Raw genomic sequence first — 10,031 nt, forward strand, 5'->3', positions numbered from 1 at the left:
GGAGAGAGACTTGGCCACCTCGGTCTCTCGCACTAAAGGGTTAGAGGTTTGATGATAGACCAGTGGCTGGGGGGTGGTGGGCACACAAAGAAGGCATGGTTGGGAAGCAGGGTGTAGTCAGAAAAGACCTGGAGTGGGAGATGGGTTTGAGTAAGCCCTGGAGGATGGGCAGTGCTGGCTGGAGGACCAAGCGCTGGGGTGTTTCAGGCTGAGGCAGTTGCAGGAAGAAGGGCATGGAGACGTGAACCAGCTGACAGGTAAGGCTTGTAAGGGCTGAGAAACCTCTCCCACCCTCTCCACTTTTGTCGGCACCTGCTGTTCTCAGTTTGGTGTCACTTCCTCTGGCCTCTGTACATGATCAAAGCCCCTTCACCTATGGTCCCTTAGCATCATGCACCTCTGTTGTAACACAAAATCAGTTATCTAACATGTATTTGAGTGACTAGTTGATGAAGAATGTGTAATCTGGTTGTAGAATGGATTACGGGTTGGAAGAGCTTTCTACTGGTGACAGGCAAAATACTTACCAGGCTATTGCCCACACCCATGAGAGAAATTATGGGGTGGCAGCGGCTGTTTTGATGTTGAGGAGGGCGCAGACTAGACAAGGTGTCAGGGAGATGGGTCTGTCCCCATCAGAGGTACAGACACCTCTCCTGTCTATTATTGCTTCCCCAGAACCTAGTGTGGTGTCTAGCACAAAGCAGGTACTGAATAAAGTTTGTTGAAAGAATGCTGATGGATACCCTTCTTGGCACACATGAGCACTTCATAAGTATTTGTCCAGGGACCCCATGAGCAAATGAATTTGTTTTATTTCCAGTGTCATATCTCAGTTGAGAGTCATAGCTGCTGGAACGTGCCTTTCAATGTTGAGATATCATGCCACCTTTCATATCTTACACTGACTTCTAAAGACTATCATGTGAGGATCAGAGACAGCCGGATTGTATGCCTATGGACAGGTATCGTTCTGTTCATTACAGGCGTGGGAGATTCCTTATCTCCCTTCCTACTAAACAGAAAGCCTGATTTTTTGGGGGGGAATGCAGGCTGAGAGTATGCCCTTCCTCAGACATGGTCCTGCAGTGAATCCTGGTGCTGTCCAGTCTGCAGTATGTACCAGCGATGGTGATAGACATTTTACATACATTATCTTATTTAATATTCGTAATTCTTTGAAGTAATAGGATCTTCATTTTCTAGAGGAGGAAACTTACGATGAAAAAGACTAATGGCTTTCCCATGATCACCAGCCTGGTAAGTGGTAGAGCAGGGAGGGGCATCCTGCAGGCTTGACATCTTTCTGTCTATACCGGCAGGTTTCAGCCCAGGCTGCCTGTTAGAATCCCCTGCGTGCTTCTCTCATTGCCCAGGCCTGTTACATCAGAGTCTCTGGGGTAGGGCCCAGGCAGGAGTAGTTTCCAGTGTACAGCCATGGTTCAGAAGCACCACTCCACAGCCTCGCCTGGGCATCTGCCCCACTCCCATGGCTTCAGCCTCCACCTGTATTTATTGGCTCCCAGATTCCCATTGGATCATTCCTCCTGAATATCCCAAACGTAGGACATTCAAAACGACACTCTACTCTCTCTCTCCAAATCTGCACCTCCTCCCATAGCTTTGACTTAGAATTCTTTCACGCAGACACTCAAGGCAGAAATTGTTAGTCTTCCTTGACTTCTGCTTTGCTCTGACGATGCTCTGCAGTCATCAGGTTGTGTTGATGCCTTTCTAACACCTCTTCAGTCCCACCCCCTCACCATCCCCACAGCCACTGCTACTGCCGCTTGGTGATTTCTCTTGTGGGTTTCGGTAAGAGCCTTCTGACTTTTTGCCTGGCACCAGCACGCTCCTCCAATTCATTCTACATAGGGTTGCTAGGGTGATCTTTCCAAAATGCTTAAAAGCCGTTGGTTGCTTCCATTGGTTTTAAGAAGAGTATCCCAACTCCTCTTGTGTTGTACCTTGCCTAAAGATATCAGTCCTCTCCTGCCACATTATTTTGGGCAGTCGGGTAGTGAAGTGTTCGCAGTTTTGTTTGTCTGCCCCACCAGATTGAGAGCCCTTTGGTAGTAGGCTTTGTCTTACCTGCATTTGTGTCCCCTAACCCTAAGCACATTGCCTAACATGACATAGTTACACAGAATGTGTTTGCCAAATGAGAAAGAACCAAGAGATTATGTAAAGCATGGACTGTTACACCATGCTAAAGCATAATGCCGGAGAGTCTGGATTGGGCGGTATCTAGGATGGCTTGGAGAAAGGAGACGAAAGGGGTAGGGAGCCATTGGAAGAGATTCTAGCATCCTGGGTAAGAAGTCATAAGCCTAGAATGAGAGCTTGGGATATAGGAATGGAGGAAGACGTCATCCTAAGAGAAGTCAAGAAAGGAAAAGCAAAGCCTGTGATCACATATTATTCCCTTGTAAAGGTAGGGACATTTTTAGAAAACCTCCTGAGTACATTCAAATGTCAAAAAAAAAAAAAAAAATACAGCCTACAAATTATATCAGGGGAATATCTGGCTAACTATTTTTAGTTAGGAGCTAAGATTCTATGTCTGAAACTGCAGTTTAAATTACTTTAAAAGGTATTTATCTTATTTGTGACAAATATAACCTTCTATATTTTGGGGAAGTCCCCATATTCTAAAGTCTCCTCCTGAAGATAGAAGCTAGAATTCTGTGTCCAGTCTTCTTTGAAGCTAGGGCACAGGAATGGACCTAGCTTCTGTCAGTCAGACTTTTATTTTGAAGAAGGCAAAATGAGAAAGGACAGTGGAACCTCTTCCTGGAGAGGTGGTATGGTGTGTGGGAAGACATCAAGCTTTCAGAACAGCAGTGACAGAGGTCCTGATATTGTCCATTGCTCAGTGTCAGGGGTGTGAGCTGCAGGGTCAGTGTCAGGTGTGATTGGATCACGCCTGAGAGAAGTCCTGTGGGGTGAACGGATATTGTTCCTGGCCCACTGGACTAATTCTTTGGTTCCCCTGGAAATACCATTAGCTACCTGATATCCTTTGATAAATGTATTTTCTGCTAACTTACTAATGTGGATTCTGTTGCTTGCAACTAAAAACCCTGACTAATAAGGTTGCTTTCATATAACAGGGCCTAAGGTGTTGAGAAGAATGGTACTGTCAAAATTGAAAGCAAAATGACAAGCTATAGTATAGCAAGCAAATACAAATAAAAAGGAAGGAGAGATTTTAATCTTAATATTAGATAAGATGGATTTCAAGCCAAAAAACCCACATTAAATAAGGGCACTTTGTAATGCTAATAGCTGTAATTATCAAGAAGATATAATAGTAATGGGGATTTATGCATCAAATAACATAGTAGCTCCATTCATAAAGTAGAAATTACAAGAGGTATAGGAAGTAGATAGAACCTACATTAGTACACTACTACTTCTAGCTTATGACATTAAGTAAGGTAAATCTAACATATATATAGGACTCTGTATCCTGGAAATAGGGAATGTACTTTCTTTTCAAGTGCCCAGTTCCATTTATGTATTACAGATACTCTAAGAATATAAATAGTACAGAAAATATTCTTTGATCATCATGCAATAAAATCAGACATTAATAATAAAACCAGAAACAGAATGACTCTTCTACTAAGAAATTAAAAATCTCCTTATTTGTATATTGAAATATTTATACATAAAATGATAAGATGTCTGGGATTTGGGGTGAGATAACCAAGACTGGTTATATATTGCTAACTGTTGAAGCTATGTGATGGCACATAGGAATTTATTGTACTAGTTCCTCTACTTTTGTGTGTGTTTGGAATTTTTCATTGAAGAATTTTTAAACCACTTTATCAAATACTCATAAAGAAGATATAGAAATTAAACAAATTGGGGGCCGGCCCGGTGGCGCACTCGGTAGAGTGCAGCACTTGGGAGCGCGGCGGCGCTGGGCCGGCCCGGTGGCGCACTCGGTAGAGTGCAGCACTTGGGAGCGCGGCGGCGCTCCCGCCGAGGGTTTGGATCCCATATACAGACCGGTCTGCTCACTGGTTGAGCGCGGTGCGGGCGTGACACCGAGGGTTGCGATCCCGTTACCGGTCATGAAAAAAGACAAAAAGGAAAAAAAAAAAAAGAAATTAAACAAATTGTAAAATTTCTAGAAAAGCAATAATGAAACCTATAGAATACAAGTAAAGCAGAGCTCATGGGAAACTTTATAGTCTTAAGTACTTAAATCAGTCCAAAAAAAGGAAGAACGGAAAGAAGTTAATTAATATCCAAACCAAAAAATTTTAAAAAAGAACAAATAAGCCCCCCAAAAAAAGCAGAAGAAAGAAATTAAATACAGGTAAAAGCATAAATTAATAAATTAAAAAATAGAAAAAGGTAGTGCCAAATCCAAAAGCTGGTTCCTTGGTAAAAACTAATTAATAAATTAGAACCAACTGGGTCATAAGCTTGTTATAGATAATGCTGTAATGCACAGTCTTTTTACCCAGAAATGTTTGCAGTGATTGACCAGTGAACCATAAACCTAAGAACATAGATGTTAACGGCAAAGGCAGACCTGACTCAGAATACTCATGCAGAAGGGAAAGTATTTACAGGGGAATTTTGTTTGTTTGTGATCTGAACCCTGGCCTTGGTGTTACAACACTGCGCTCTAACCAGCTGAGCAAACCAGCCAGCCCTGCAGAGGAATTTTGAAAAGATGAAATGAAGCAGTTGTGCCATAAACTGATTCTCACAGTTAATTTATGCCTGAAATTGAGATGAGCCCATGAACAGAATATTTTTCTTTATGCTTATTATTTTGGCCTGGGTCACCTTTCTTGACTCTTGCTCCTAGTTTTGGCAGGCATTCTCTGCAGCCAGTACCACAACCAGATACGAGCAGCAATCAGAGCCTCCTCCACAGCCAAGGCCTACATCAATTTCAGCACTAAATTACTTTTTTGACAAATTTCTAGTCAGAAATGGAAAACCAGTTAATTTTAGCCTCTCATCCCCTTCATCTCCAACCACCTGGATTCCTTCGTTCTTTGTCCTTTCTGCCCTGTGCTTCCTCTCCTCGGCTCGTCATGGCTCTCTTGATTGTCACATCTTCTTCCTTCCTGCATCATAAGCAAAGTCTCTACACTTCTGAGCAATGTTCTTGCCCTTATCTGAGGAGATCACTTCTCGTCAAGTTGTAGCTGCTCATTCTCTCAGGTCCCATGACTTTTGTACCACAGGGCCACGAGGAAGCTTCCACCTTCTCTTAGTTTTGCAATTCTGTCTCCAGATCACCATACTTAACCCCTCATGGGTGACCTAGGGGGGCTTCAATGCATTTGCTTGTCACCTCCTTACCTGCCAGGTTCTCTGTCTCCACTCTATTTTAGCCCACCTTGTATCTCAACATCCCTTGGAAATATTCCACCTGTGAGGTAGTCCTATGCCTCTATGGCCATAATCCAGTCGCTCCTTGACCTTCCAGCTCTTTCATTAAATATTTAGCAAAATAATAATAATAATAATAATAATAATAATAATAATAATAATAATGAGCGTCTAGTATGCAGTAGGGACTGTGCAAGGCACTGGGTACAGTGAGGAAACAAATAGACATGGTCCCCTCTCGTGTACAGCCTGCACCTAGTGCGGGAGAACTTAATGATTTAATTACAACTAAGGCAAATGCTGCAAAGAAAAAAATCACTACCCATCCCATCGTGACCACGCATTCTTGTCTCCTCCACACTCTCCAGGCACGATGAGGCCCCTCTTATCTTCACTTCTATTCTTTTCCCACCTGGACTCCACAGTACATCATTTCAATAACTTTCTTACCAGCTCCCTCAACACCCTTTCCCCTTGTTCTTTGGGAGGCCAACAAGCATGGAGTAAATTCAACTTACATCTTCCCTTCCTTAAACCAGGGCCCCAAGTAATGCTGATAAACTACAAATCAGCACGAATCGGCACCCCTCCACTTTTATGACACCCAGCCCCACTGCACCCTCAAGATTTCTTAGCAATGCTCATGCATTCATCCGCACCTGCCCTGGGGTTACTCCACACTTTCTCCACACTGCTCAACATTGCCTCCAAAGAAATAGTCACTGCTCACATGAGCTCTCTCACTCTCCTGCTCTACCACCACGCATGCCTGTATTATATTCATTCTTCCCTCCTGCTTCCCTCCTGTCTGATAAGGAGTCCCTCTTGTCTCTGAGGCTAACATCTCCTGCTGCCTCCTGCCTCGCCTCTGTGTTCTGGATCCTGATATTTCCTGCTTCTAAGTATTCACCCCTCCTGTCTCTCTCCATTCACAGGCTCTTTCCCCTTAGCATAAAAGCATATTCAAAATTTTGACATCCTGAAGCAATCAACAACAATAAAAATCCTTCTCTTGCCTCTGCTTTCCTTTCTAGATCTATTTCTCTCTCCAGTTCTTAGCTAAGCATCTAGCACGAGTGGGCTCCCTCCCTTGCCTCTATTCACTGTTTCCACTCCTCTCACTCACAATCCCTACTGAAATCCCGCTTCCATCTTCAACACACCAATAAAACTGCCTGTCAGGGTGCTCTCTTGGTCAGCCAGGCCCGGCCTCCAGATTTCCCTGGCCGTGGCCCCCGAGTGATCCCTGGCAGACTCCCTATCCCCCCCAGGCAGGACCAGATAAGTTGCCCTCTGCGGTGTAAGGCGAAGAAGGATCCCCAAAGGTGGGTGAGTGCACCGCCGGCCTATTCAGCCCACAAAGGAACACTCAGACGTAGCGGGGGTTCTGTCAAGCAGTTCCATTTATTGTCTTTTAAGCACTTGTATTTATATCTAAGCAAGCTGGGATTTCCACACTGAGAGCCAATCACTGGAAAGGTCAAATGTGCATGTGCCTTACTTTCCTATCCTTAGCCTACTGATCATGCACTGATCACGAGCACAGAAAAGCACAACTACCAATAAAAATTTTTGCAGAACTAAAAGTGACACTCCCCCTTTGCTTCCTCTAGGCACCATCTTGTGTGGACCGTGCGGGTGGGGAACTTAAACAGCCGCCATTTGGTGTGGCCTCCTTTCACCCTAGCAATTGCTATAGCAAGTGGAGCGGTTGCAGCCCAACAACTGCCCTATGCATTTTAGTGGTCAAACTCAATGGACACTTGACTTCTTTTGCCAGTTGGTGTCACTGACCACCGCCTTCTTGAAACTCCTTATGCTCTTGGTTTTCATGACACCACTTTCCTGGTCTTTGTAGTATTTTTGGCCTCTTCTCAATCTCTTTTGTGGATTCTTCTTTTGTCTTTGCCTGTCCTTTAAATATGTGTCGCCTGCTATGTAGGTTCTCTTCTTACTTTTCTCATTCAGCTTGAGTGATTGTGTTCACAGCCAGGTTTTTAACTGTCACCTGTGTTCAGTATGCTAAAATCTCTCTCTCTCTCCCAGTTTCTCTAGAGACCCTTCTCCTGACCTCTACACATGTATCTCCAGTTAGATGTACCTTAAGCAGGTCAGTCACACTCAGGCTGCACAACTGGATCCATCATCTTCCTCTACACACGTAAATACACTCCAGGATTTCCATCCTCTATTTCACATCTCAATGAATTGCAACCCTGTATGTGGCTGCCCAAACAGAGATAAAGGCATTATTGCAGGGTCTTCCTTCCCCTGCTTCCCAAGCACTGCCAATTCCTTCTCTTACATATATTCACCCCTGCCCTCTAACCAGCTAGCTCCATTCTCTTCCCCTCTACAGCAACCTCCAAAAAGGGTCCACACAGATCTTTCCATCCCACAAATCGGATGATGTTGCTTTCCTCACCGGAATTTGTCAATGGCTCCCCTGGGCTCTAGGACAAAGCCTCAAGTTATTTCCATGGGGCCCAAGGCCATTCCTCATGTCCAAATGCTGAGTGGCCCTTAATCCAAAAATCTGTGCTCCAGCAGCACTGACCTCCTTGTCACGCTTTCTGCCGAGAACACCTCTCCTCTCTTTGTCCATCTAGCAAATGCTTTCTCTTCCATAAAGACTCAGTTCAGTCACAGTGGGGACCAAACTTCTGTGACTTTGGATTGCCATTCAATCCACTGCACTTGATTTGTGGGAATGGGCTCTGGAACGCTGGCCCAGGCCCCAGCTCTCATGGTAGGGCAGGAGAGGGACCTGGTACCAGGGTTCTGCAAGTTTTCTGGCCTAGCTTCTTCTTCCTTGTTTGTTTCATCCCAGGTAATGGGCTCTTTGCTTGCCACTGCCAACTATTTGGCTATTTCCTTTTCTAGTCTTAGTTTCAAGTTTCTTCTTCTGACATTTAATTACAAAGAAGAATAGAGGGAGGGACATATTTTCTCTGAGAACTAAATTATTGTGAAATTGTGTCTTTCATGTCATTGGTGTGGCACCCATGGGGAGAAAGGCTGGCTGTTCCTCGGCCCATTCCTGCTCTCACCCTCACGTCCTGGCCTTCTCTCCAGAGGTCAGCACACTGCCACAGACCCTTCTGCCAAGTTTTCACCAGCCTCTTACCTTTGGGCTTTATCACTTAGTGAAAAATTTCCCAATCTCCAAATTGGCACACTCAACAAAGGAGGTTTTCTTAATTGTAAATTTATTTGTATAAAAGCCTTAAAAAGCATAATAATTATGTCATATTTAAGTGATCTCTATAACAATTTTATTGAAAAAGGATAAAATTACACTAAATTGGAATTGTTCTAGAAAATATGGACTCTAAGTTTGCTGAGGCAAGGGATGCTACTGCAGAAAACTAAGAGGATTAAAAGGGGCGGGGGGATTATATACTCTATTTTAGCCAGATTTTTCAGTAAGAGACTTTTCAAAGCATAATTCTCTTTTGGCTTTCAGCTTGGAGGACACCAAGGTGCAGCTTTCTTTGGTTGTCCTGAATCTGGGTTCCTCCGACACCAGCTGCCTAAGATCAACCCCAAACAAGATCAAAGTTATGTACCTGAGGTGCACCAGTGGCGAAGTCAGTGCTGCATCTGCTCTGGTCTCCAAGATCAGCTCCCTGGATCTGTCTCCTAAAAAGGTTGGTGATGATATCACCAAGACAACTGGTGACTGGGAGGGTCAAAGGATTACAGTGAAACTGACCATTCAGAACAGACAGTGCATGGGCCGGCCCGTGGCTTACTTGGTAGAGTGTGGTGCTGATAACAACAAGGCCGCGGGTTCGGATCCTATATAGGGATGGCCGGTTTGCTCAATGGCTGAGCGTGGTGCTGACAGAACAGACAGTGCATGGGGCGGCCCGTGGCGTACTTGGTAGAGTGGGGTGCTGATAACAACAAGGCCGCGGGTTCGGATCCTATATAGGGATGGCCGGTTTGCTCAATGGCTGAGCGTGGTGCTGACAGAACAGACAGTGCCACATTGAGGTGGTACCTTCTGCCTTTGCCTTGATTATTAAAGCCCTCAAGGAGCCACCAAGAGACAGAAAGAAACAGAAAAACATTAAACACAGTGTAAATATCACTTTTGATGAGATTGTCAACATTACTTGACAAATGATGGATGTGGCACAAATCTTTAGCCAGAGAACTCTTTGGAACAGTTAGAGATCCAGGGGACTGCCCAGCCAGTGGGCTGCAATGATGATGGCTGCCAGGACTCATGACAGCATAGATGACATCAACAGTGGTGCCGTGGAATGCCCAGCTGTGTTCAGAAGTACAAAGGAAAGTATTTTAATAAAGCATCATTTGACAACCAAAAAAAAGAAAAAAACTTAATTTTACCAAAACCGCTTTTGTATTAAAGTGTGTTGGCGTATGTGATCTATCATTTTAAAATAGTTTTCAGTTAGAACACAGTGTTATAACACCAAGGTCAAGGGTTTGGATCCTCGTACTGGCCAAAAAAAGTAAATGAATAAAATAGTTTTCAAATACATTAGCAAATGAGAAATGACAAGGTACATGAGAGAGAATTCCCTAAAATAACTGTCATTAACCATACTTGTCAGGGAAGTCCAGGCAAGGGCAGTATTTATAGATTGGATTGTGTCCTCCAAAAAAGTGTGCTGAAGTTCTATCCCCCAGAC

At 44.1% G+C, this 10,031-nt stretch overlaps 1 pseudogene; it reads left to right on the top strand.

Moving 5' to 3' along the window:
* Positions 1-1,221: 1,221 nt before the first annotated feature.
* On the top strand, positions 1,222-9,658 carry LOC103602236 (annotated as a pseudogene).
* The last annotated feature ends 373 nt before the right edge of the window (positions 9,659-10,031 follow it).

This window comes from Galeopterus variegatus, unplaced genomic scaffold (assembly GCF_000696425.1).
Source record: "Galeopterus variegatus unplaced genomic scaffold, G_variegatus-3.0.2 Scaffold4063, whole genome shotgun sequence".
In the NCBI taxonomy this organism is placed as follows: Eukaryota; Metazoa; Chordata; class Mammalia; order Dermoptera; family Cynocephalidae; genus Galeopterus; species Galeopterus variegatus.